A 26,647-nucleotide genomic window follows, 5' to 3' on the forward strand; every position below is an offset into this window, starting at 1 on the left:
CTATATTAGCTAGCGTGACTTACTGCCTTCCCTTGGTAATTAGCTATTTCCAAGGTTGGTTTAGTATAGACTTGACCCTATAATGACTTCTGCTGTTTATTATGCTCCACAGTATCTCTTCCCCACAGAAGCATGTACAATTCATTCTGCATACACTCCTCCATCTGTCATCCCCCGATCCCCCCAGCAGTACCACACAATCACTGATTCACTCAAGTGTCTGCCTTTAAGATGATCCTTTACTTTCTCAGGTGAGGGGGGTAATAATCTCTGAAGCAAGAAGGTAGAAGAGCATGTTAGTATCACTTCTTGGTGCCTGCTTCTTGGGAGGTGCTTAGAAAATTAATGTTCAGTGAAGGGACACAGATGTTTTCACAGTTTTTTCAAGGCCACGTTAACTGCAATGCATGGAAAGGGTCAACTCGAAGTTTCAACAGAGCCTCCAGGAAGCAGAGGGTCTGACTCAGTGCTGCCAGCCCACAAAGGCAACCTCCTTGACCCATGGGCTATGAACATGGTCACCAGGCAAATCTCTACCTAGAAAGGCTTGCACAGGACAATGGCACATGTTGGTACCTGGCAGTTCTCCAGAGACCCAACTTTAAGGATTTCTTCCATCTCCGGTTGCCTCAATGAGCACAGGGTCAGACCTTGGCAGCTACAACCCCTTGCAACTCTGGACAGTGACTCAGACATTGACTATAAAGAAGAAGTCAACAAATCTTAGGCACGGTGTGTACCTGGCACTGTGTATCTCTGCCATCCTACTTGGCTCTCAGCCTACAGGCAAGAAGGGGCCCCCAAATTCTAGCCAACTGCAGAAGCAAAGGCCGGATTTAAGGAAATTGTCTCTTTCCTTGATAAAATTATACCCAGCCTCTCTGTATCAGATTCTGTTGGCTGCCAACTGAACTTCTCCAGTGAATCCTGATTTTACTCAGGCACCCACCAATTGTCAACTATAGCATTTCACTGGCATCTTTCACTGGTCCTGGTGTGAGAGCATGGAAAGTGTTTCATTCAGACTAAGGAATTATAGTCTGTGCTTGAGGAAGCATCATACTTCCTCAATGCCCAGGTCCCATGTAGCCCTGATAGTCATTAGCAGCCCTCTTAAAGCCACAAGGGAAACCAGCTCTGGGTGGAAGCTGACACTGAGGACCACTGAGTGGAATGGCAGAAAGGACTTGTGTATTTGATCCCATCATTGATGCACAGATTGTATGGTGCCCAGGGCCTGCCCGCCCTAACCTTGGGCTCCTGTTACGTCAAATTTACTTATTATATCAGTTAGATGCAACATGTTCCATTTCTTGTAGCCCAAAGGATCTTAAGGGATATGTGCTGTGCAGGTTGGCCCAGAAGAAAGACTTTCCATGTGCATAGACTCAGAAAAACAACACAGCCCAACTCTTATTTCCAAAGATTCACCTTCCATGATGATCTCAGAGTTTGCTACTCCTCTTAAATGTCCTAACCTCAATCTTTCCTTAAAAGTTACCCTGTAGAAGTGATGGAAAGTGGGGCAAGAGCCAAGTAAGGGTCATTGTTTCCCCTCTGGCCCTCCCCAACAGACAGAGCTGCAATGCAGCAAAGAGGGGTGCCCTGCTCTGGCAAATAACTAAGGTTCCTCTCCCTTACAACCTAACAGGTATGCTGAGACAAAGAAATATAGCCCAAATGAAAGAATGGATCAAAACTTCAGAGAGAGAGAGTACTAAGTAACAAGGAGATAGACAACCTATCAGAGGCAGAGTTCAAAACACTGGTAATCAGGATGCTCACACAAATGACTGAGTTCATTCACAAAATGAAGGAAGAAGTGAAGGCTATGTAAAGTGAAATGAAGGAAAATGTACAGGGAACCAAGAGTGATGGGAAGGAAACCGGGACTCAAATGAAGGATTTGGACCAAAAGGAAGAAATAAACATCCAGCCAGAACAGAATGAAAAAACAAGAATTCAGCCCTGGCTGGCGTAGCTCAGTGGATTGAGCGCGGGCTTCGAACCAGTGTCGCAGGTTGGATTCCCAGCCAGGGTACATGCTTGGGTTGCACGCCATAACCCCCAGCAACTGCACATTGATGTTTCTCTGTTTCTCTCTCTCCCTCCCTCCCTCCCTCTCTCTCTCTCTCTCTAAAAGTGAATAAATTAAAAAAAAAAAAAGAAACAAGAATTCAAAATAATGAGGAGAGGCTGAGGAACCTCTGGGACAACTTTAATGCTCCAATATCCAAATCATAGGCTGCAAGAAGGAGAAGGGGAAGAGCAAGAAATTGAAAACTTATTTGAACAAATAATGAAGGAAAATTTCCCCAATCTGGCAAAGAAAATAGACTTCCAGAAAATCCAGGAGGGTCAGAGAGGCCCAAAGAAATTGGATCCAAGAAGAAACACACCAAGGCACATCATAATTAAGTTACCCAAGATTAAAGATAGGAGAGAATCTTAAAAGCAATAAAAGGAAAGGAGACAGCTACCTACAAAGAAGTTCCCATAAGGCTACTGGCTAAAAAGAAAACTTATAGGCAAGAAGGGGCTAGAAAGAAGTATTCAAAATGATGAAAAGCAAGGAACTACATCCAAGATTACTCTATCCAGCAAAGCTATCATTTAGAATGGAAGGGCAGATAAAGTGCTTCCCAGATAAGGTCAAGTTAAAGGAGTTCATCGTCACCAAGCCCTTATTATATGAAATGTTAGAGGGACTTATCTAAGAAATAGGAGATCAAAAACTATGAACAGTAAAATGACAACAAACTTACAACTATCAACAACTGAAACTAAAAAACACAAACAAAAACTAAGAAAACAACTAGAACAGGAACAGAATCACAGAAATGGAGATCACATGGTGGTTATCAGTGGGGAGGGGAAGGGGGAGAATGGGGGAAAAGGTGCAGGAAATAAGAAGCATAATCGGTAGGTAAAAATTGACAGGGGGAGGTTAAGAATAGTATAGGAAATAGAGAAGACAAAGAACTCATATGTACAACCCATGGACATGAACTAAGGTGGGTAGGGAATGCTGGAGGGTGGGGGTGGAGGGGGATAATGGGGAGAAAAAAATTGTGACAACTATAACAGCATAATCAATAAAATATACTTTAAAAAGAGAGTTCCTTGTAGAACAGAGGTCAGGCTGAGTTATTTAAATAATTCTGCACCCAAATGTTCAGGGATACTAGCAGGAAAATAAGTGTAGGGAGTAATTTGCAACTAAGTAGCCTGGTTTTCAAGATATGGCTTGGTCGTCTTCAGATTGTGGCTTTGGGTTTCATTCAGTCTTTATATGCTGGGTGCCGTCTAGCACCTAAGAGTCATGCCTTAGAAATCCATGCTTTCTGACCTCTAGTCTGGCAGTGAGGGAGACCTCAACAGGAACAGGAATCTTCATTCCCTCCTACTTAGTTTTCTGTGTCAGGTCGTGCCTCTTATTGCAGTGATTGACTCAGGAAACCCCATCTCAACACAGTACAATGACATGCACACTGATACAATAACAAGAAATGGGCTCTAAGGGGGACAAGAGGATTATTTTTTTTTACAAGAAATGCAAGGGGTCATGCCTTTCCACCTAGCATGACCCCCAAAATCAGCTGGGCTCATGCCTGTACAGCCCAGGCAGAATACTGGGAGGGACATCACAATACATTCCTTCCATTCCCATAGTAGTGAAGCGTGGCAGGAGCAGAAGACTGGGGCCCATAGCCTGGGTTTCACTCTATTTCTGTCACTTGCTTGTTGCGTGAACTTCAGCAAATCACTCAGTCCTTAGAGTCTCAGTTTCTTTTTTGCATAACCCTACTACATAGGTTGTCATGAGGGTTCAAAAGAAAAACTGTCTGTCACATTAGCAGCTTCCAAATACATGGTAATTAGTTTTAATTATCAGTAACCATTCAGCCCATCTCCTGCTTCCTTCTGTGACCTATTTCAGAAACTCCCCACTGTGTCTTGCAGCTCCTTCTTCTGTGGGGCCTCCCATTATCCTCAGATCTGGCACACAGTGTATTCTTTCCCAAGTCACAGTACGGGTGGTACACTATCCTGACAATATCCCACAGACATTTTTGGAGAATGACCGTGGGCACCTCCAGGCCCAAGGACTCTTTCTGTCTAGATGTGGCTACTCGGGCTATCCTCCCATCCATCCCAACCCTGAAGGCTTTTAAAGACTCTGGTTGCAGCCAGACAAGACTGTTCTGTCCAGGGAAAATGACCCTGTAAGGCAGCACCCTTAAAAATACTGGAGAGGTACATGGCTTTCACTTGAGCGTTTACCATTTCAATGAGATGACGGCATTGAATGGCGAACTGTGCCAGCTTGGGAGGGAAGCAAGTTGGGCACTGCCAGCATAGTAAACAGTTTGATCTCTCTAAACAAGGCCCGTCTGCCTAGGGTGGACCAGAGCCCACAGAATCTCCTGGGGCTACTGGAGCCAGATGCCTTTCAACGGGTTTTGCCATCAATCTTAATAAATACAAGGAGGCAGCAACTGGCATAATAAATCCAAAACAATCCTGTCCTGAAAGGCTTATGTTCAGAAACCCTCACCATTTCAAATCAAGTCAGCCAATATTTACAGGGCATCTCCCATGAGCCTGCCACTGTCCTAGGCACTGGGATTACAAAGATGAGTAAACTCTGTCTTTGTCCTGGAGAGGCTTAGAGCCAGAGAGGAGAGATGAGGGGGTGTGGCTGCTGGGGGCCAAGTAGAGTAATAAAGTATTATAGGTTTCAAGACAGGGTTCTAAATGGGATAAAGACAGCACACTAAGGAAAGTGGGGTCAGTTCCCCTGGGAGTTGGAGGTCAGAAAAACCTTCCCAGTGGAAGTGACCAAGATATGAGTTTCACAAATACTTACTGTGAGCTGGCACTAATTTCGGTGCTAGAGGATTCACAAAAACCCTGTGAAGTTGTTATTATTATCTCTGTGCTCTTCAAAAGATGAGGAAACATAAGTTCAAAGGTCACGTGGCTCATTAGTGATACTAGAACATTGGCACAATTAGAAGCATCAATTTGACCATCCAAGTAACAGACATCCTAACTTAGGGGATCTATTTTGCTCATGCACACAAACTTCAAACAAGTAATTATGTAAGTAGATACCCAGACATCAACTCATCATTCTGATGACAGGAAAAATTCATGCAAGTAAAGCCTGCAAACTGAGAAGCTAAGGTAAACCCCCTCCCTCATTTCCACTTCCTTCCTCATTATCTCTCCTAGTTATCTCCCTCAGAAGCTTTAAACTTGACTAAAAAAAGATTGTTGCCTCCAGAAGTCATTATGCCACTATTTCATCATGTTGGCCTTGAAATGGACAAAGAGCCTACTGCTAAGGATGCTAGAATCAGGTAGACTGAGAAGGGAGGGACAGCAGTGGGGAGTAGGGGGCAAAGGGGAACAGGGGGCAGTCCTGCAGAGCTATGGGGGCCTAGGGCTAAGGGATGAGAAGACAGGGTGAGTGTGGAGGCAGAGATTAATCTCGTGGGGAGAAGCAGATATGGAGAGTGAAAAGGAGATACCTGAGCCACCTAGGGAGAATGAGCAGGAAGTATAATATAGCCGGGCTCAAAAGGGGCATAAAAAGGTGATTTCCATATATTCAGTCAATCTTGGTTACTATTGCCTAGACCCTTGCGTCCCAGACCTGAAGCCTCTTCAGGGGATACTGTGCTGAATACTTAAAAATATAGCCTCTGGTACTGGAACTACTGATTTTTGAGGAAGGGACTCGGCAGGCCTGGTTTCACTTAGACCTCAGGCTCTCCCCTCAGTAAAGGAGGGGAGTGGGAATCAGCCCAAGTGACCTTTCCAGCTCTGACTTTCCAGGATTTCAGAGCCTGTCCATCTTTGCTGGGTTCAGTGGAAGAGAGAGGAAGCTAAGAGCCTGGGGACTTCAGCCAGCTCTGCAGGACCATGGGAAGAGGCAGCAGATTTAAGAGAATCAATAAACAAACTGCTACTTAAGGAATCTTCTTAGCTCTACCCTCTCATCCACATAGTTTTCACAAAATTCCTTTGTCAGTCATCATAGTTCCCTTTCCCCAAGTAGACTCAGTTTTTACTGAGCCGTTACCCGTGGGCAGAATACATCACCAATGTGCAACCCCTAGCCCAGGGTAAAAGGCTGAATAATGTCTTTTAAAGATACCAGGTCCAAACCCCTGGAACTATACACGTTACCTTATTTGGAAAAAGGAGCTTTGCAGGTGTGACTAAGTTAAAGATTTTGAGATAAAGCGATTACCCTGGATGATCCAGGTGTGCCCTAAATGCAGTACCACATATCTTTATAAGTGAGAGGCTGGGGGAGATTTGACAGACAGAGGAGAAGGCCATTTGAAGATGCTGGCTTTGACAATTGGAGTGACTTGATACAACCACAGCTAAGGAATGCCAGTAGCCACCAGAGCTGGAAGAGGGAAATAGATTCTCTCCCAGAGCCTACAGAGGAAATGCAGCCCTATGACACATTGATTTCTGTCCAGTTATACCGGTTTTAGACTTCTGGCCTCCAAAACTGTGAGAGAATAAATTTCTTTTTTTTTAAGGCACTGAATTTGTGGTAATTTGTTACAGCAACCATAGAGAATGAATACAGCCGGCCTTATCCTGCCCCTGACACATTCTGCACACACGCCCTGCATTCTGAGTGTGCCAAGAGCCTGCTGTTTTTCTTAGAGTGATGGGGCCATCTACACTCTCTGGATGGGTTGTGATAAAAAAGCCATGAACTAGGAAGTACGGAGAGGACCTGAACTGGATATCCAGTTTATTGCCTACTTGAAAACACAGGACTTAACCTCTGCAAACCTGCCTTCTCATCTGTGAAATGGGAATGGTAACCTCTGACTAGCTTACTGCCATCATGTTAGGACAACAAAACATAATAGACTTAAAGTCAGTTTATCACCTTTAAAGCTCTGTGTACACTTACTGTTTTTCACTAAATCCTGCTCTCTGGGCACAATCCTGGGCTGCTCCCTAGTGACGTACAAATAAGAGTCAGATTGGGAGAATCTTCTATGGCCCTTGATATTTCCCAGTGCTTTGTTTTCTCTGACTCTGTGTGACAGGAAGCAGTGGGACAAGGTGTAATTGATCCTAGGGAGGATGTATGGATGCAAACCTTTTCCCAGCCCCACTAACCTGGAGTCACTGTTCTGCTTTATTCACAGATTGGAAAAGACCATAAAAATCCTAGGTGTGTTCATGACCTTAGCACCACCGAGGTGAAAGGACCTGGCATGAGCCTGATAAGTGGTGGATAATGCCTTATTTGCTTAGTGTCTCCAATGCCTAGCAAGAAGACGCAATAAATTTTTACTGGATGAATAAAGGAATGGATGGATATATGAGAGAAAGAAAGAAGAAAAAAAAGAAGAGAAACATCTACAAAACCTCCAAGTTACAACCTTCTCCTATCTTCCAATATAATCCCTAGCATTACAACTGGGTTTCAGCCTCAGCTCCCTGCCTCACACTGTCTCCCTGGGTCTGTGGTCAGCACTTGGCTAGGACAAATGCTTGCAAGTTCCCACCAGACAGTCAATTCCAATACCAGCAAGCACTGTGTATGATCCTCCCCTAAATTAACTGGTTATCTGTAGTCACAGTCCATGTGGGTTTCAAGCCACTATGCTGGGCCCAGTGAGAGCAGCAGCAGAGAGCTCTGGTTTCCAAAGATGCATCCTCTGTCCTATATTCTGTTTTATGTCCATCTGTGCCTCAGGCCAGCAGCAGCAAAGTTAGGGTCTTCTGACTTCCATTTCGCTGGGTCTTATTCTTTCACCCTGGCTGCTAGACTCCCAGTGTGGTTCCCTAGACTACTTCGTTGGAGACATATCTGGGAGAGAAAGGAGGACCAAAAATTCCTATAGATTAAGTAGAACTTTTGAGAAACCTGACTTTCTTTCTTTTGCACTGGTTGTTAACAGTAATACATGCTCACTGTATAGAGCTTGGAGAGTACATAAAAACATAAAGTATCAGAAAAAGTCATCATAATTCCACCATCCAAGGCTAATCACTGTTAACATTCTGGTAAATTTCCTTTTAGTCATTTTCCTATAATTTTTAGGTAATTGAAATGATAAAGTATATAAAATTTAAACCATGCTTGCTAAATGTAATATTTAGTATAAACCATTTCTCATATCAAAAAACCTCTGTTAATATTATTTTTAGTGGCTGCATAATATTCTTCAATCTAATATTAATACTGATTAATAGGTGTGACCCAGAGTTGGCTTTCCCTCAGTGTTCCAACTTCACCTTATTTTCTTTGTTCCCTGTACATTCATTTGCAGAAGAACTCAGCATGTTTCAGCTCTCTAAGAAAAATTAGTTCATTCCAAAGTAACAATGAGCAATGAGTAATGTTGACTTTTACTGACAATTTCATAGGAAAGAGAGAAGACTCTATATTGCATATCCTAAAGCAAACAACTTTAATAAACACAGCCCTTAACCACTTCTGATTTATGTTAAGCCCCTATGTGGCTGCAGCACCAGCAGGACTTTTTTTTTGTTTTTCCTGGTTCTTCTTTCCTTCTTCCTAGGTATCCCTCCCCCACCCTGGCCATATTTTTGTAATTACTATAAGAGTTTCTAGCTTCACAGACTTACATTCATCCTGAGATTCAGAAAAAACAGTCTCTGAACACTTGGATCACCTTCTCTAGAAAGGAATTGTGACAGTCATTTGATACTTGAATAGACCTTACAAAAAACTACCTTCCCATTCCCACTGACCTTGGTTATCATCACCGAAGCATTTCTTCCAGACACATGAAGTGCTTTACCTGAGAGTACATGACCTTCTCAATTTTGTTAAACTGGTCTATAATAAAATCTCCTTGCTTTGTTTTTCATGGGATAAATTCTTTCTTATTTAGTTCTGAATAAGAGAAACCTGTTTTAAGAAGAAACTTTAAAACTATGTATGCAAATATGGCACTTGTGTGTGTGAATTCCATAGATACCCAGGAAATATGGTCATATCCATCACCTTGAACAAAGGGATATTTAATTGGGAGAAGAAGGGAAGAGAGGTAATTTAAACAAAATAATTAATAGTCTGTAGATATATTCAGTGAAAGGGGGATTTGGAGGGATGAGGAAGCCAAAACCAAGGGCCAGGGAGGTATTTTGTCTTTTGGGAAGGTCCCCAACACTCTCAACAGTAGGCTTGACTGGGTAGGCCTGGAGGCCACGCCCCACCGTCCCCCAATTTCCCTTATTCCCCCCACCCTCGCCCCTACCCCAGGGTCCTGCTTAGAACACTGGGTCCAGTAGAGCACAGCTCACTTCTGAAAAAAACCATAGCACATTGGAGTGTGTTCAAAGGGGAGCTACAACAACCATTGGAAGGGCTACAAAGAAAGCCTAAAAGAAAGGGACAGTTAAAAGAAGGGCTCCATGTTAAGCACCTGGAGGAAGTATGGTAGGAGGGGTAGGGGCAACACTCACTTTAACCAGGCAAAGATGGCCTGACTTGGAGAATCCTGAGAGGCTGTATGTCATGGGAGTGGCAGAGGTCCCAGAGAAGAAAGCTCCAGGTGGGAGATGTAGCAGCTCCCCCCTGCTCTGTGAGCAGAACAAAATCACTGCCTCCTCACAGTGTTCGTTTGTGAACAGGAAAATAAACCATTCTACTGGGAGAGGTGCAGCTAAAGAGAAGCATGGAGGGACACCCCCTCTGCAGTGCGTGACTGTGCCTAGAGTGAGGGGAAAGACTGCCAGGCGGAATGCAACAGAGGGTGAAAGCTGTGGTGCCCCCTTCTGGGAGTCTGGGGACCTGCACAGCTGGTGGTAGTTCTCAGCCCCTTGCCCCACCCACTAACTATCTTCTCCATTACAGCAGCTTCCTAGAAGGAGGGGCTGGAGGTAAGGGTGGGGTAGGGTTGCAGATTTAGCACAGCCCCCCTTCACCCTCCCCAAAGAAACCACCTCACAACCACCTGTTAAATGTGAATTACAGATAAACAATTTTTTTAGTGTAAATATGTTAAAAAATTTTGCATGGCCACCCTAAGATGACAACAAAACTAATGACTGCCCAAGTTTCCTGTCAATAGTAGAAAAATAGAAAGTTAAAGAATAGGGAACTCCAGATGCTGGGGAATGAAACAGAAAGAGGGAGGGAGAGAGAGAGATTAAATCGTCAGCACTGTCACTGGTTGAAGACAGATACTTGGGGAATTCACAAGAAGATGAAAATGTTATTTAAGAAACTTGGTTCCAGCATTTGTTTGTCGGTTTATTGATGATAGCCATTCTGACAAGTGTGAGATGGTATCTCATCATGGTTTTAATTTGCATTTCTCTGATGATTAGTGGCATTGAGCATCTTTTCAAATGTTCACTGACCATCTGTATGTCCTCTTTGGAGAAGTGTCTATTCAGGTCCTTTGCCCATTTTTTGATTGGATTGTTTTTTTTTTTTTTTAAATTTTATAATTTCTTTATGAATTTTAGAATTTACTCCTTAACAGATATATCATTGCAAATATGTTCTCCCATTCAGTGGGTTGTCTTTTTATTTTGTTGATGGTTTCTTTTGCTGTGCAAAAACTTTTCAGTTTGATGTAGTCCTATTTGTTTATTTCTTCTTTTGTTTCCCTTTCCTGAGGAAATATATCAGAAAAAAATGTTACTATGAGCCATGTCCAAGATTTTACTGCCTATGTTTTCTCCTAGGATTTTTATGGTTTTGGGTCTAAAATTTAAGCCTTTAATCCATTTTGATTTTATTCTTGTGTGTGGCATAAGAAGGTGGTCTAGTTTCATTTTTCCAACACCATTTATTAAGTAAAACATCTTTATCCAATAGTATGTGCTTGCTTCCTCTGTCAAATATTAGTTGACTATAAAGGCATGGGTTTATTTCTAGGCTGTCTATTCTGTTCCACTGATCTATGTATCTGTTTTATGCCAGTGCCATGCTGTTTTGATTACTACAGTCTTATAGTATAGTTTGATATTAGGTAGCATGATTCCTCCAACTTTGTTCTTGTGTTGGTAAGAATGTGAAAAACAGGGAAACATTTTGCTTTGTTGGTGGGAATACAGATTGGTGCAGCCACTGTAGAAAGCTGTATGGAGTTACCTTAAAAAACTAAAAATGGAACTGCCTTATGACCCAGTGATTCTACTTCTGGGAATTTATCTGAAAAAACCCAAAACACTAATTTGAAAGAATATACACACCTCTATGCAATGTTACTTATAATTGCCAAGATATGGAAGCAGCCCAAATGTCCATCAACAGATGAGTGGATAAAAACAACTATGGTACATTTACACAATGGAATACTATTCAGCCACGAAAAAGAAGAAAATTTTACCCTTTGAGACAGCATGTATGGACCTGGAGAACATTATGCTAAGTAAAATAAGCCAGTCAGAGAAAGACAAGGACCATATGATTTCACTCAAATGTGCGATCTAATGAACAAACTGAACTAACAAGCAAAATAAAGATAGACTCATAGAGAGAGAGCAGGCTCAGAGCTCCAGGGGTGTAGGGGGTGGAGGACTCAAATAAAAAGGAAAATGGATTCGTAGACATGGACAACAGTGTGGTGATTGTGGGAGTAGGGGGTGGATGGAGGTAGAAGAGGGGATAAGGGGGATAAATGGTAATAAAAAAATATACCTACAAAAAACACCTGGTTCCACTGTAAATGGAAAATTAATTTGTTTTATGTGAATTTTCTCCTATTTCTGTTTTCCTAAGATAACACCATCTTTTCTCCTGATTAGGATCTTTTGTTCATACACCATCGGAACTGTGTTTTTGAGAGCTTGTCTATCCTCTCCAGCTGCCCTCTGGCCATGAACCTGGCCATGAAAAATAGGTATCGACCTATTTTTGCAAAGTCTCTGATAGCTGCCTGTCCCGTTTCCAGGGTGGATCTTTGGCTACGTCCAGCTGTCTGCCCCACCCCCATTATCGTGAACTAACTGTGAGACTACTTGAACAATTTTTTCCTCAAAGGTCTTCACAACCTGCCCCCCACCCTCCACATTTCCACCACAGCTTCCTCATTGGTTGGAATTTGCTCTAGAGAAGTTTATCTGCTACTTTCTTTACTCCCTCAGAGATAAAACAAAAAAGCAATGAATGTGTCAGATGCTCTGCTTTTCACCAAGCGATGTTTTCACAGATCTGAATAGTGTGAGTAGCTTACTGTATTCTCCCCGGGGCAGTTTTATGATCTGTATCAGAAACGCATCCTCTGTTTCCTCTCTCAGGCCACGTTCTACTACATCTGTTCCTCTCTTGGGTTTTCTCACTTGCTCCTTTGTCTGGTGCTACTCTTGGGAGCATTGTGCATTTTCTGGAAGCCCTAAATCTTTTTGACTCTTCTCTGTGCTCTGGCCTTTTGGTAATGGGTATGTCTTCTATGAATGGCTTCTATCCTTCAGTTGTCAGCCTTGAGACCCATAACAGTCTGACACAGAGAGACATACCAGAGCATGTGGGCTGCCCTTTGGATAACTTGCTTCATTTTGTTCACCATCCCTGCACTATATTTTGTGAATGAATGTTTTGGATATCTGTAATGAGAAATATTATTTTGGGTGCCCCATGCAGGCACCTCGGAGTCCCTTACTCCTCTTGTTTGGTGGACATCTGTTGCTTTGAGGGACCGTGTTCCTTTTCTTTTTTGCTTCTGGAGATAACAACCTTTTCTTCCTTTGGGAACTGCCCTCATCCCCAGCTTCACCATCTTCTCATTTCTCTGTTGGAACCAACAATTGGCAACATTTACCCCTCTGGCTGCAGGGAAGGGTGAGTCCCTCAGGCAGTTTTATGCCATCTCCGGAGGTATGCTCATGAGGAAAGCACATGTGCCAGTTTGGGTCAGTCTTCACCTGGGCGCACCTATGAGGTCATTAGTGGGGTGATGTAGAACAGGACTGTAGGTAACAATTCTCTCCTTCCCTCCTGCTAAGGGAACCCTGTCCTTAAAGGCAGGTAGAGTCAAGGGGTACAGAGACAGAGAGATCTGGTGACGTCATTTGAGTCCCCGCATCCAGTTATACCTGTGGCCACCTTACTCCTAGACTTTTATTTTTTGCTTTTGCTGCTCTGTGTTGAGAAGATTTGCAGCTAATGAGTTCTGAACAACGTGCACTTGGTATCTACTGTTCTCCCCAGATTTAACTGATGCTAAGCAGGTACCTACTTTGTTCCAGCACATGTATTCTCTCCCACAGTTCTCGACATCAGCCCCATCAACTTGCTGATCGTTCCCACTGTACAGAGAAAGGAATGAGGCTGCAAGAGTGCACAGCTAGTCAAGAGCTCTGCCGGAATCCAAATGCACATTGTCTGACTCCAAATTCAATAGTCTTTTTCAAACTTTTTAAAAATTATGATTCACAGAAAGAAATTTTTACATTATGGTCAAATACACACATATTCTGTTAGGGTGAGCTGTATTAAAGTGTATATTTGACTGTTTTAACCTAATTAATGATAATTTCATATAGTTCAATCTCTGTATGTAATATAATAGGAACAAAAATATCGAGAAACAATACTCATTATGTGTATCCACTCTAAGATTTCTATTCTATCCTATTTCATCTTTTAAAATGCTGGTCACAACCCAAAAAACTGATTTTATGATACCTGAAAAGATGTGACCTGCAGTTTGAGAAACCATGGCATCTGACACATTCATAATTTGCTTTCTATTTTATCTCCCAGAGAGCAAAAACAGTAGCAGATAAACTTTTTTAGAGCGAATTCCAACCAATGAAGATGTGTGAAGAAAATTTTTACACAGCAAAGGAAATCATCAGCAAAGTAAAAAGACAACCCATTGAATGGGAAAACATATTTGCCAATGATACATCTGATAAGGAGTTGATATCCAAAATTTATAAAGAAGTTACAAAACTCAACACCAGAAAAACAAACAATCCAATTGAAAAATGGGCAAAGGACCTGAATAGACATTTCTCCAAAGAGGACATACAGATGGTCAGTGGACATTTGAAAAGATGTGCAATGCTACTAATCATCACAGAAATGCAAATTAAAACCACAATGAGATACCACCTTACACTTGTCAGAATGGCTATCATCAATAAATCAACAAAAAAACAAGTGTTGGAGAGGTTGTGGAGAAAAGGGAACCCTAATGCACTGTTGGTGAGAATGCAGACTGGTGCAGCCACTGTGGAAAACAGTAGGGAATTTCCTCAAAAAATTAAAAATGGAACTGCCTTATGACCCAGCAATACCACTTCTGGGAATCTATCCAAAGAAACCCAAAACACTAATTCAAAAGAATATATGCACCTCTGTGTTCATTGCAATGTTATTTACAATAGCAAAGGTTTGGAAGCAGCCCAAGTGTCCATCGGTGGATGAAAAAAGAAGGAAATCTTAGCTTTTGCAACAGCACGGATGGACCTGGGGAGTATTATGCTAAGTGAAATAAGCCAGTCAGAGGAAGACAAGTACCATATGATTTCACTTATATGTGGAATTTGAATAACAAAATCAGCTAACATACAAAATAGAGAAAGACTCATAGATACAGAGAACAGATAGATAGCTGTCAGAGGGGTGGGGAGTTGCGGGGCTGGATGAAAAAGGTGACTGGATATGAAAAAAAAAACCCAAACCTCATAGACACAGACAACAGTATGGTGATTCCCAGAGGGAAAGAGGGGAAGGGGAGGTAGAAGTGGGTAAAGGGGATAAATGGTGATGGAGGGAGACTTGACTTGGAATGATAAACACAATACAATATACAAATGATATGTTATAGAACTGTACATGTGAAACCTATATAATTTTATTAACCTCACCCCAATAAATTGAATTAAAAAATACATGTGACTTTCTGAGTTTGTATTTGGGAACAAGGGTCCCAGATCAGACATTCAGTTCATAGGTTAATGAAGAGTCTTATGCTAACAGGGATGAACAATTTTCAATAACAACATGTGACCTGGAAACAAACTCATTAATTTGCTAAAAGTCGCTCTGTTCTGATGTATCTGAAGCCTGGGGAAGCAGAACAGTGGTCCTGACTGCAAAGTGCTTTGCAAAGTATAAAAGATGCTGAGCTTCTGGAGGCCGGGCCTGTGAGCAATGAACCAGAACAAAGGTTAGGCTGTCACCAATAAACTCCTCTTCATAAAAACAGTGAGGAGGACCAGCAGGCTTTGCCATATGCCAGGGGATTACTCTGTGAAAAAGCACAAGGTTGGCTGCCCACCAAGGCCCTGGGCTCCCAAATAGAGCCTGAGTCCTGGAGGGAGAGAGATCCAGCTAAAAATAGCTGTGACGTCCCAACGTTGGTTTTCTTTCTGTTTTTCTTTTTCTTTTTCTTTTTTTTTTTTTCAGTGAGTTCACCTAAAATAGCCTGGTGACAGATTTTTTTCTTCTTTTCTTTTTTTTTTTTTTGCCTTTTAAGTGGAAAAAGGAAAACAGGGAGGTCAAGGGCTGAAGTTAAGCTTCTAAGAAGCCTGAAGTTTCTGCCCAGACACATGAGGTGTCAATCTGGGGCAATGGCCACATCCACTCCCATGTGCAGCCACTTCCCAGAAGAGACGAGCCAGGGCCTGGGGGTTTTCAGGGGGCAGCACAGACACCCTTGGCCCTGTGGGTGTGTAAAGAAGCTAACCAGAGACTGGACGGGAAGCCCAGCACTGGAGGGTGGACAGGCTTCCAGCTTGGGGGAAGGTCTCTGAGATCCAGCCCTGGGCCCAGCATTTCAGGAAACCTAGTGACAATTTTGAAGTGTTTGGGAAGCAGCAGCCCAGATCTCTTATTCAACCAGCAAGCAGGTCAGAGTCAGGATGGCCCATTGTCACTTGCACAAACAGCCCTAACCCAGGGAAGTGGGTTTATCTGGAGCTAAGGTCAGGTGAGGGAGAGGCTCTGCACAGTAGGTCAACTGCTTAAAAATACTTAGGGAATTCACTCCTCTGTTCTGGATTTCTCTGCCCTTGCCACAGGCGGAAGATGGCTGTGTCCCTGTTTGCTTCCCTGACCCTGGCCTCCCGAAGCCCTGAGCTCTGTGGGGCAGCCTGACTCAGACCCCTCGTGGTGGAGTCCTCCCTGAGAGGGGGCCTCCACCCTGGGCACTCCTGTGGAAGACAAGCCCTAGGTCAGGCCTCGGCATCACAGACGGAGGCAGTGCTACTCCCTTAGAACCAGACCAACCCAAGGACAATGTAAAGCTGTGTGATTATAATGGTGTGAGTTCAGACTGTGCTTTATATTTTGTAAAGTGCTGCCGTCTACACTATCTATTTGATTTCTTTCACAGCTGCAGAGGGGGTTAGGAGGAAGGTTCATTCATTCATTGAGCAAAAATTGCTTCAACTATTTTACAGTTGAATGAACCGAGGCTTGAAGAAGATGTGTGACCTGCCCAAAGCTATATATACAGTCAGTGAATTTTAGAAAGGTCAAGTGCAGATCCTGTCTCCCCATCTATGCTCCTTCCCTACCTTGCAGAAGTTTCTTTGTGGGGTGGGGTTGGGGGGGTGTCGTGGAGGGGAGAGGGGCCAGATTGCAGATGGGATGTGGCTGGTGGGATTCAGTATAGATGGTGACAGACAGGAGGCGACACTGGCATGTGCGAGTCTGTGTCCTACTGCTAGCATTGGAGTGTTGCCCCTTAGCAGTGTGTGGCCTTGGGCAAGAATTCAGCCCCTCCGATGGAGTAATCACTGGGTGCACCTCACATGTGGTCAGGACTAAATCAGATAGTATGTGTTAAGCCTGGTATAAAATAAATGCTCAATAATTTTAGTTACTTTATTACTATTATTTTCATAATGTTCATGGTCCAGAGCCTAATGTCATGTTGGCAGACTCAGAAGTCTGGTTTTGCCAAAATACCAAGAAAAAATCTTGTCTCCAAGATTGATATTTTGAGTCAGAAGATGGTTGTGCACTTTCCAAGGTTAAGTGTGACCCTGGCTACAGATTGGAGTCTGTGTTCTGTCCAAGGGGGCTTTGATCCACCAAGGCAGGTAGGTCCAAAGGATCTTGTGGGCTTGGCAGCCGATCATGCGCTCCTTGTCACAACCCCCAGGTTAATGACATTGGGCCAAGTCTGACTCAGCCATCTTCACAGTGTAGAGAGCTGCTGCCATTCACCTATGTGCTCACACATTCATTCATTCCCAAATGCTTTCTGAACCCCTATGTGCTGGTGCTGCTCTGGCACAGGGTTATGGCAGGAAATAAGACAGGCTGACTCCTCCCCTCCCAGACCTTACTTTCTAGGGCTAAACAGGGCAAGCTCTCTCCCTGCCTCCAACCAAGGGTGCTGGGAGTGGACAGGACTGATGCTTACCCCTCACTCTTGCTGATGCCAGCAGCCCTCTTTCTGGAGACACAGGTGTTTCTTTGGGGGATGTTAAAGTAGGATTTCCCTCTGGGTAAAATGCAGTCACTAACATGGCATCTCTTCCCCAGCTGCTGGCTGCACTGCCTTGCTGCAGCCCAAACTCAGGAACATAACCCTACAGCCTGGTGTTGCGGGGACACATACCCTCCCCTGTTCCTAACATTTCACCTGCCCACATCACCCTGCTGTGGCCCCTCCTCAGCTCCTCATCTCTGCATCGCCCCCACCCCCACCTCAGTCTCCTTTTTCTTAATATCCTCCCTACCATGTACTCCATTTTATCCTCTCCCGCAAACCCCAAGCCTCCTGGAATCTCAGCTCCGCCCCTGCTCCCCCTCCCTGAGCCCCACACTTCTCCCTGTCCCGAGGGATCCTCTCCCAGGTGCAGCCTTGCTGACAGAACCCTTCCTCTATCAGATCTTGTCCCCACACCTTCTTTCTCCCTGACCTCCCAGGGAGTGGTGTTCCCTCCCCTGATGGAATTCTCATTCTCTCCAGGCCTTACTGACCACCCTCTACCCCCTGCACTGCCCCATCCGCCACCTGCCTTCCTCCACCAACTGCAGGCCCTCCCTACTCTTGGCCCTTATGACCCCTGCCCTCTCACTCTGGGGGGCACCTTCTTTCTGGGGCCAAGATCTGCCCTAATTTTCATACACATATTTCCCCCTTAAACAAGAGATCCCTTCAGTATTTTAAATTTTAGAAAAGTATGGGGGGATCAGGTTAAAAGGAAATATTACATAGAAATGGTACAGAGAGTAGCAAATATTTCAAGACTTGAGAAGATGAGACAGGATAGTGGGAGACAGTGAATGAATATACCCAGTTGGGGATCCGTTAAACCTTCCAGACCCAAGTGCTGGACTGTCTCTTAAAGGTGGGTTGCCTATGACTCATAAGATCGTCGGTCATGGGCTGCTTTTGGAGTGACCACTCAGAGGCCCTCTTATTTCAGGTTCGGGAGGAAAGCCTCACACTGGGGTCCAACAATTACACCTTGCCCAGCAGTAGCCAGGGGCGTCCAACCTTTTGGCATTTCTGGGCCACACTGGGAGAAGAAGAGTTGTTTTGGGCCACACATTAAACACATCGTGACATGTAATCACAAAATAATTCATAATGTTTTAAGTAAATTTACGATTTTGTGTTGGGCCGCATTCGCAGCCATGCGAGACTACACGTATCCTGAAGGTCCCAGCCTGGACACCCCTGGGACAGTTTCTCCTTAAGAGCGGGTTTTGTTTTCCAAGTTACCTTGTAATGAAACAGGAGCTCATTTTCCCATAGAAACTCTTAAATATAAGGTAATTAAACACCAGACCAGTATGCAGAATGCCATCACCCACAAAGCTGTTGCCCACAATTTTAACTGGCCTGGTGAGTCTGGCCTGTAGATCCTGAGGGCCACCCCAGGCCTGTTGGCAGGAGACTGAGAACCAGGGCGCAGAGGTGGCATTTGAGTGACAGTTTCCCTGGGAGACTGGTCTGCATGTGAGCCGTTGCCTCAAGGTCCTGGGGAGGTCTTATTAAAAATGTACATTTCTAAACCCTAAATTCGACTTGATAAATTAGAGTTTAAGGATAGAGTGTCCCAGGAATCTGTTTTAGAACTAAGTCCCCAGGTAATTTTTATACATCCTAGAATTCGAAGACCATTGGCAGCCCCCAGAGCACTCAGGGGGTGGGAATGGATGTGGCACCCGGAAAATTCTACCACTGACCCTGTTTTACAGATGAGGAAACGTAGGCCTCAGAGGTGTCACCTGGAAGTGGCCTAAGTCTGGGTGTGAACCCCTCTGTCTGAACTGAAAAACCCACACTCTTAGTCACTCTCTTACCATTTGTTGAGTGCTGACTGGTTGCAAAAATGCAGCAGACACTGAAGCCACCAAGGCCATCACAAGAGCTTTGAAACCCAAAGAAAATACCCTTCCCATTCCTAGCCCCTGGAGGTGCTCATGGCTGCCTCCTCCTCATTGCGCTCTTCATCTTACCGGCTCCTGGGCTGTAGGAACAAAACCAAGAGACCCCGGAAACACCCTTCCCTTGCTTTTTATCTCCCAGGGCAAGTGAGAAATTACAAATGACCCACATTTATTCATCTGTGAGTTCAGAGCATCTGGCATAGTATCCAGCGGTATCTGACATAGTATATAGTACCTAGCAGGCATTCGAAAATATTAAAGGATAAGATGGATGGACACCCTGTTTGCTGGTGCACCATGCCAGGCAAGGAGAATTTTCAGGGAGAAGAGCAGGAGCGGTGGGGGATGGGACGTAATCTGACAGAACAGGAGCCGGCTGATTTAGAGCACATCCGTGTGGCATTACATTTCTTTTCAAATGCAACTCAAAATCCACTTCCTCCGGGAGCAGTGCCAAGCGGCGTCCCAGAGCAGGACAAGTTGTACCTTCACGGGAGACTGGGAAGCTGGAGGGTGGAAATGCCATCATTAATCCACAAGCCGCAGGGGGGTGGCAGCCCTGGCCTCCACCAGGAACGGCAGGAAAAATAAACAGCGCTGGAGTCGTACGCCTCCCCTGTGCCCCCGACTGTGAAGGACTAAGAAGGCAGGCAGAAAGGATTCCAGCTCATTTACAAGCCTCGGCTATTTTTAGCTCATTGATCCCTAGGGGGGGCCTGCAGGGCTCACTGGTTTGAGGTGAAAGCTGGGGAAAGCTCTGTAATTCTTTGCATCCGAGCAGGTACAGTACTGCCTTCACCAGGTACTTACCGGTCTCTCGGACTGAACTTCTCACAGAGCAGGAAGGACACAATCAGAGTCAGGGAAGGGAGCGCACAAACATGAGAACTGAGCCATGGCAAGAGGCAGGGAAGCCCGTGCCAATGGCCAAATTGGGTCAGAAAGAGCAGACTTTTGAATGCAAACCAGGATGTGTGACTAACTGCCTTCACAGGGCCAGGTGCTTGCCCGGTGGGTGGTGGGCGCCTTCCCAGCCCTGCAGGGCCCATGGGAGAGACCTTACCTCCTGCCAGCCTTGAGAACCAAGTGATGACGATCTAGAAGCCCCCTGCTTTTCCTTCCTTTCCCGGAGCCCTGAGGTCTTTTTGTTTCTTAATTATCATCCCTTCCCAAAAGTGGTAAGGGAAAAAGAAAGGAAGCAATTCAAACTAAGGCAGCTCTCTCCTCATCATCTCTAGTTTAAAATCTAAATGGTGGGAGAGGTGAAAACCACCTCCTAAAAAGAGATCACCTACGGATTTTGTGAATTACTGATGGGTTTTGTTATCCCTGCTCTGTTTCTGACTAGCACACATAATCCATACATAGCTTTTTTTTTTTTCCCTCTCCTATTCTGGAAGTAAGGGAAAATGATTGTCTGGCTTTCCCTCCCTCTAAGCATAGGCTGCTTAATTTAAGACACTTTGTGAAATTACCTTTGTTCTCATGATTTCTTAGCAAATAAGTAAGTCATGGTAATAACTCGATGCATGTTGATTTGTAACCAAGAAGTTGTGGATAAATTGAGGTTTTGTATTTTTGTAGACTGAATCATATTTTAAACACCCTGGAGAGCTGAACAGCCATAGACTCGCTAGTGAATCCTCTAGAGAAAACTCCGAATCTAGCCCCTTGGCAGCCTTGGATGCAGTTGTCTGTGGTCTTCGTGAGACAGTTGTGACTCTCTGGCCCCCACACTCACCTGACTGTCCTCCCAGGTCACTGGCTGTGCTTCTCAGTGTCCTCCGCTGTCTCCTGCCTCTGCCAGACCTCGAAGTACTAGAGGGACCCAGGGTTCTACCTTTGGTCCCCCTGTCTTCACTTCCCTCTTCCTAGATAATCTGAAGGGTGCCCATCCCCTGCATTCTGCTGAATCCCCAGTTTTTATCTATAGCTGGTGTCAAGGTGGAAAATGTTTTCTTCTACTCTTCTAGGTTCTTTGGCTGGTCTAGTAATTAAATTGACATACATCACGCTAACAGGAGACAAACAAATTTAATTTTGTGTACATGGGAGCCTCATAAAAATGTGAGACCCAATGGCAGTCAGACAGTTGAGACTGACATGCCATCCTGAGCTAGGGAATGGGACGGGGCCTGGGGCTTCAAAGGGGAGGAGAGTGATTCACAGGAAGACAGAAGAGCAGGTCTTCGGTAATGAGATGTTTGCCTGTCAAACAGGTAAGACTTCTCTGTTTGGGCCACGTCCCCTGACTAAATCCTTTTAGGCAATTAAGGAAGAGGTGAAGGTTTTCCTGAAATCTGCTGGGTCTTGATTGCCTTCAGCTCAAAATAATCCACATGTCAAAGGGGCACATTTGGGGAGGCGTATTCTGCTCCCCATGAGCAGAACTCGCTGGATCTCCTGTGAGTTCCAGATGGACAAACACCACTGCCAGCTAGTAACTCATTCACATATCTGAAGGCATCTCAAACTTAACGGGCCAGGGGCAGGGGGTGGCGGGCAAAACAAAACTATTATTCTTTTCACTTCAAAATACGTGTTTCCCCTAGATGCCCCATCTTAGTGTATGGAGCATCATCAACCGAGTTGCTGAGGCCAAAACCCAGAATCATCCAGGACTCCATAATCTTATTGGTTCTAATCCAATATGTAATCAGAATCTGGCCCCCTCTCAACACCTCTGCAGCTCTGGTTTTGCACAGCCATCGCCTCTCCCTGGGCTGTCCACACAGCCTCCTTCCGAGGTCCCTGCTTGCACTCTTGCCTCCCGGTCCATCCTCCACAGGGCAGAGCAAGCCTTTGAAAGTGTAACTCAAATTCTACCACTCCCCTGCTTAAAACCCACACTTGGAATAAAGTCCAGGCTCCTCACCAAGGCCTTCAGGAATCTAAATCAAGAGCTGACATACCAATGCTCTTGGGTCAAATAAACAACCCCTCCACCTCCCACCTGTTTTTGTAAAGAGAATTTAATTGGACACACCCACACCTGTTTATATACAAATCACCTATGGCTGCTTTGCCATCACAAGGGCAGAGTCAAGGAGTCCCAACAGAAATTGTGTGGCACTTTATAAAAAATGTTTGTCTTCCCCCTGCTCTAAATGACCTGGCTCCTGCCTACCTCTCCCACCGCCTCTCCCTTTATTCCCTGCCTTTCACAACGTGCTAGACACCCCGGCCAGCTTTTTCTCCCTTGCCCATGCTTGGCCCTCCCATAGTAGCATCTTTGCACTTGAGGTTTTTGCTAGGTTTGCTCTCTCCCCAGATCTTCACATGGCTAATTCCTCATCATTTAAATCTTGGCTCATATATCACCTCCTCGGAGGTTATTATTCTAGCCAAAGCATCGTCAACAGCCCATTAGTCTTTATTATATTCGCCTATTTTCTTTTCTTCATAGTACCTCTCACAAAGGGGAAAATGTCTATGTCCATGTCAACGTGTATGTCCATGCCTATGCCTGATAGACACCTGTATCTGTGACTATGACTGTGTGTTTGTGCATGTTTGTACCCATGTCTGTGTCAACGCATATGCCTCTGTATCTATATCATCTATGTATCTGTCCAGGACTGTGCCTGTCCCTATGTCTGTGCCTGTGTCTGTTTATATGGATGTCTATGCCCGCATCTATGTTTATGTCTATGTGTATCTATGGTTGAAAATATGAAAATATGACTTAATTATCTATCTTCCTCATCAAAATGTAAGGAGCTCGAGGGCAGAGACTGACTTATTTATCTCTATGTACCCAAGACCTACTACTGTGCTTGGAACATAGTATACCCACCCGTTAAATATTTGGTGACTAATTGATTAAATCTTTGCAAAGCAAATCATTCTTTATGATATAAATAATCAGGCTTTACTTTGTTATGCAAGTTCAGATGTTTGTGTATCAATTTTTCTTGATTTTCTATATACTTCTGTGCTGGCCAAAATTCCTTAGAAATTGTATGTTGCTATTTTTGTTATAATTAATTTCTACCATTGAGGGCTCAGCATCAGCTAGGTACTTTACATATATTATCCCATTTTACTTATAACAACTCTGTAGAGACACTGCCACCTCCCTTTATAGGTGAGGAGATGGACATGGAGTTGCTAATAACTTGCCCTGGGCGACACAGCTAGAAATTTACAGAGCCAGAGTTTTAACCCATAACGGTGTGACTTCAAACCCCATGCTGTTACTGTTACCCCAGGCTGTGGGTGAGTCCTTCCCCCGTGCTGTTCTTCCATAATCATCAAATCTTAATGCATCAGTGTGTTAGTTTATACCATCCCGTCAGGCTCTAGGAGAAATTTAGACATCTCTACACCCATCCCGCCAAAAGCACGAGCTGCTCCCATTCTCCATATTCCTTCTCAACCAGAGAACGGACACTGGAGACCGTTTGAAGAACCCAACACATCTCCCTGCCCAGATATTCTGTCATTAGTGACTAATTTGAGGTGTGTAGAGATTATTCTGCTTTTTAGAGTTTCTTGTAAAAGTCAAATAGTCCTGGGCAGAGTAATACTTTATCAGAGATGAGTTGACCCTGAGTGTGGAACCCTGGAGAGGAAGACCCAGACAGAGTAGAGAGATATGGAAGAGCTGCAGTCCTCACTTGTTCATTTTGCTCATCCTCAGCAACGTAGAACATTTAATGACAGAGAAGGAGGTTCTCCCCGTGATTGAGTAAGCAAAGGCAGGTTATAACCTGATGTACTGTACCCAGTGTGTACAGCATGATCCACTTTCCCACATGGGAAGACCCCATACCTACTAACAAGGTTATTATGTCCGAGTAATGAAGTTATGAGTAATTTTTCTTTTCCATTTTTGCTTTTATATGTTTTCTCCAGTGAATGAACATGCATTATATTTTTAATAATACAAAAACCATAAAGGAAAGGAAATCTCTCCCACTGGCCCCTTCCTTTCCCTCCTCAAGCCTCCACTGTGGTAAACTTATAATAGGACTGTTCCTGTGGCTGCAAAGGGTGCCCTTCCTCCAAGTCCTCTTGGCTCCATTGTGTCTTGCACACAGCTGCTTTGTTACAGCATAGTTCAGACCTTGTAGCTGCTCAAGCCAGCCCCTACCCAAGCAGTTGTTCTGCACAGTAGCTCGCTGGTGCTTACAGCTGGGACAGAGCTAGCTCTGAAGAACAGGAAGCCCCGTGGCCTGGGTTACCCTTGCAGGGTGGCAGCTTTAGCATAACTCCTCTTGGTCATCACTCCAGGGCCCCAGTGGTGAGTTATGGCTCTAGATGGGAACTCACCTCAGACCACTTAAGGGAGGGAGCTTCCCCAGGTAGTTCCCCAATGCCTTGAAGCCTCAGCTCCTGGGGTTTCACAACCAACAAAGCAGGGGCAGTGAAGTCAGGTGCTGCAAAGAGCCTCTTCCTGCCCTTGAACACAGGCACAAAGGAGCCTCAGGGAAGTATAGTGACATTCTGGGAAAACACTGGGCACGCATTTATCTCAATTACACATTTTTCCTGCATTAGCTTGGAAAACTGGAAGAAGACAGTCTGCCTAGAGAGCAGGCTGCTTATCGAATCAGGCTCAGCAGTAGACATTAGTCTCTCGCTGCTAGGCCATTGCAGTGGGGGCAGACCAGGAGGGATCTGGGATAATGAAATACCATTAAGTGAAAAGAGCTTGTTATAAAGTAGAGGGAGTCCATGTTTGTGAATGCATGTGAAAACTATTTGCATACTACGAATTTTAAAAAAAAGAGTGGAACCCAGGCAACAAATGTTTCAAGTGGTGATATTTATTTACTAGTACATATGATTGCCCACATATATGGCTTTTCAGTACTTTCAGATATTTTTGGTGGCCAGTGTGTATGGTTTTTGGAAATAGATAAAAACACATATGCTTTTAAAAATGGAAAGTAATAAGAGGCGCCAAAACAAACAAAAACCATTGTGGTTTCAGCAGTTCCTTATACAATTTTCTATTCTTTTATGTATGTCTCAAGTTTTTATAAATTTAAAAAGCATAGATAATTCCACCACTTTGACATAAATGTTCACATTTTTAATGTTGCTTATATTATTTTTTACACCTATAGTAACATAATTCATACTCTATTTAAAAAATTTAGGCAAATAGGGGACATCTGTATCTTTGCTACATTTTTTGTTCACAACCAGTGCCAGGCAGTAGGTTTAACAGGTTCATCTTTGTTAACCGACTTGCTGTGTGGTGTGAACTGTTTTAGGCTCTTGTGCCACCAAAACACACATTTAAAAAAATAATTTATATTCCTGGTAAAGGCTAGGCTACCTGGCTTGATCCAAACCATAAGCAGTTTTTGTACTAATTATTTAACAGATATTTGAATAGCCATGAACCTGGTGAAGAATCTTGCCAAAGTCCAAAAGACAGGTAGTCAGCTGGTGGGGGAGGGGCATCCACCCAGTTCTGGGGCTCCTATTTTAATAATGCCTCAGTGAACTTTTCAAAATTGAGGAACTTGACACAAAGGAAAAACCAAAAATCTGTTTTTAACATCGAGTATATTGAGAAATAATTTATATATAGTAAAATTGACCTGTTTAGTATGCAGTTCTGTAAGTTTTAACAAATGCACACAATTGTCAAATGGTGAAGATAGACCATTTTCACACATGAAAAAACAAAAATCTCAAAATGAATCATAAAGTATAAAACCTAAAACTGTAAAACTCTGAAAGCTCATTGAGGTGTTATTAAAATAGGAGCACAAAAACTGGATGTTTAACTTTATTTTTTTTAAAAACTGTCAAATAGTTTCAAAAATACCTTTGAGCCTCTTTGTAGGCAACCCCTCCTGCTCCTCCCTGCCCTTGTCAACTGCTGATGAGTGTTCTCTCTGAAGTTTCACCTCTCCTTACTGTCACGTGTAATTTACGGTGTAGCCTCTTGCGTTTGAATGCTTTTACTTTCCAGAATCCACTTGAGCTTCACCCATTTTGCTGTGTGTGTCAATACTTTGTACTGGTGGTTAGTATGCATTGTGTAGAGGTCCCACAGTTTGTCTGTCTGTTCACTGGTTGAAGAACATTTAAAGAACATTGTTTCCGGTTTGGGGGAATTATAAATAAAGCTATTGCAAACATTTCAGTACAGGTTATTGTGTGAATATTTTCTTTGTTTCATACTCAGGAATGAGATTGCTAAATCATGTGGTTAGTATATGTTTAACTTTACTTAACAAAAGGACGCTCTAAAATAGTTGTCAAAAATTCCCATGGCGGAATGTATGAGAGATACAGTTGCTCAATGTCTTTGCAAGTATTTGTTCTTTTTTTTTTTTTTTTGCC

The sequence above is a fragment of the Phyllostomus discolor genome, chromosome 2, assembly GCF_004126475.2.
Source record: "Phyllostomus discolor isolate MPI-MPIP mPhyDis1 chromosome 2, mPhyDis1.pri.v3, whole genome shotgun sequence".
Classification (NCBI taxonomy): Eukaryota; Metazoa; Chordata; class Mammalia; order Chiroptera; family Phyllostomidae; genus Phyllostomus; species Phyllostomus discolor.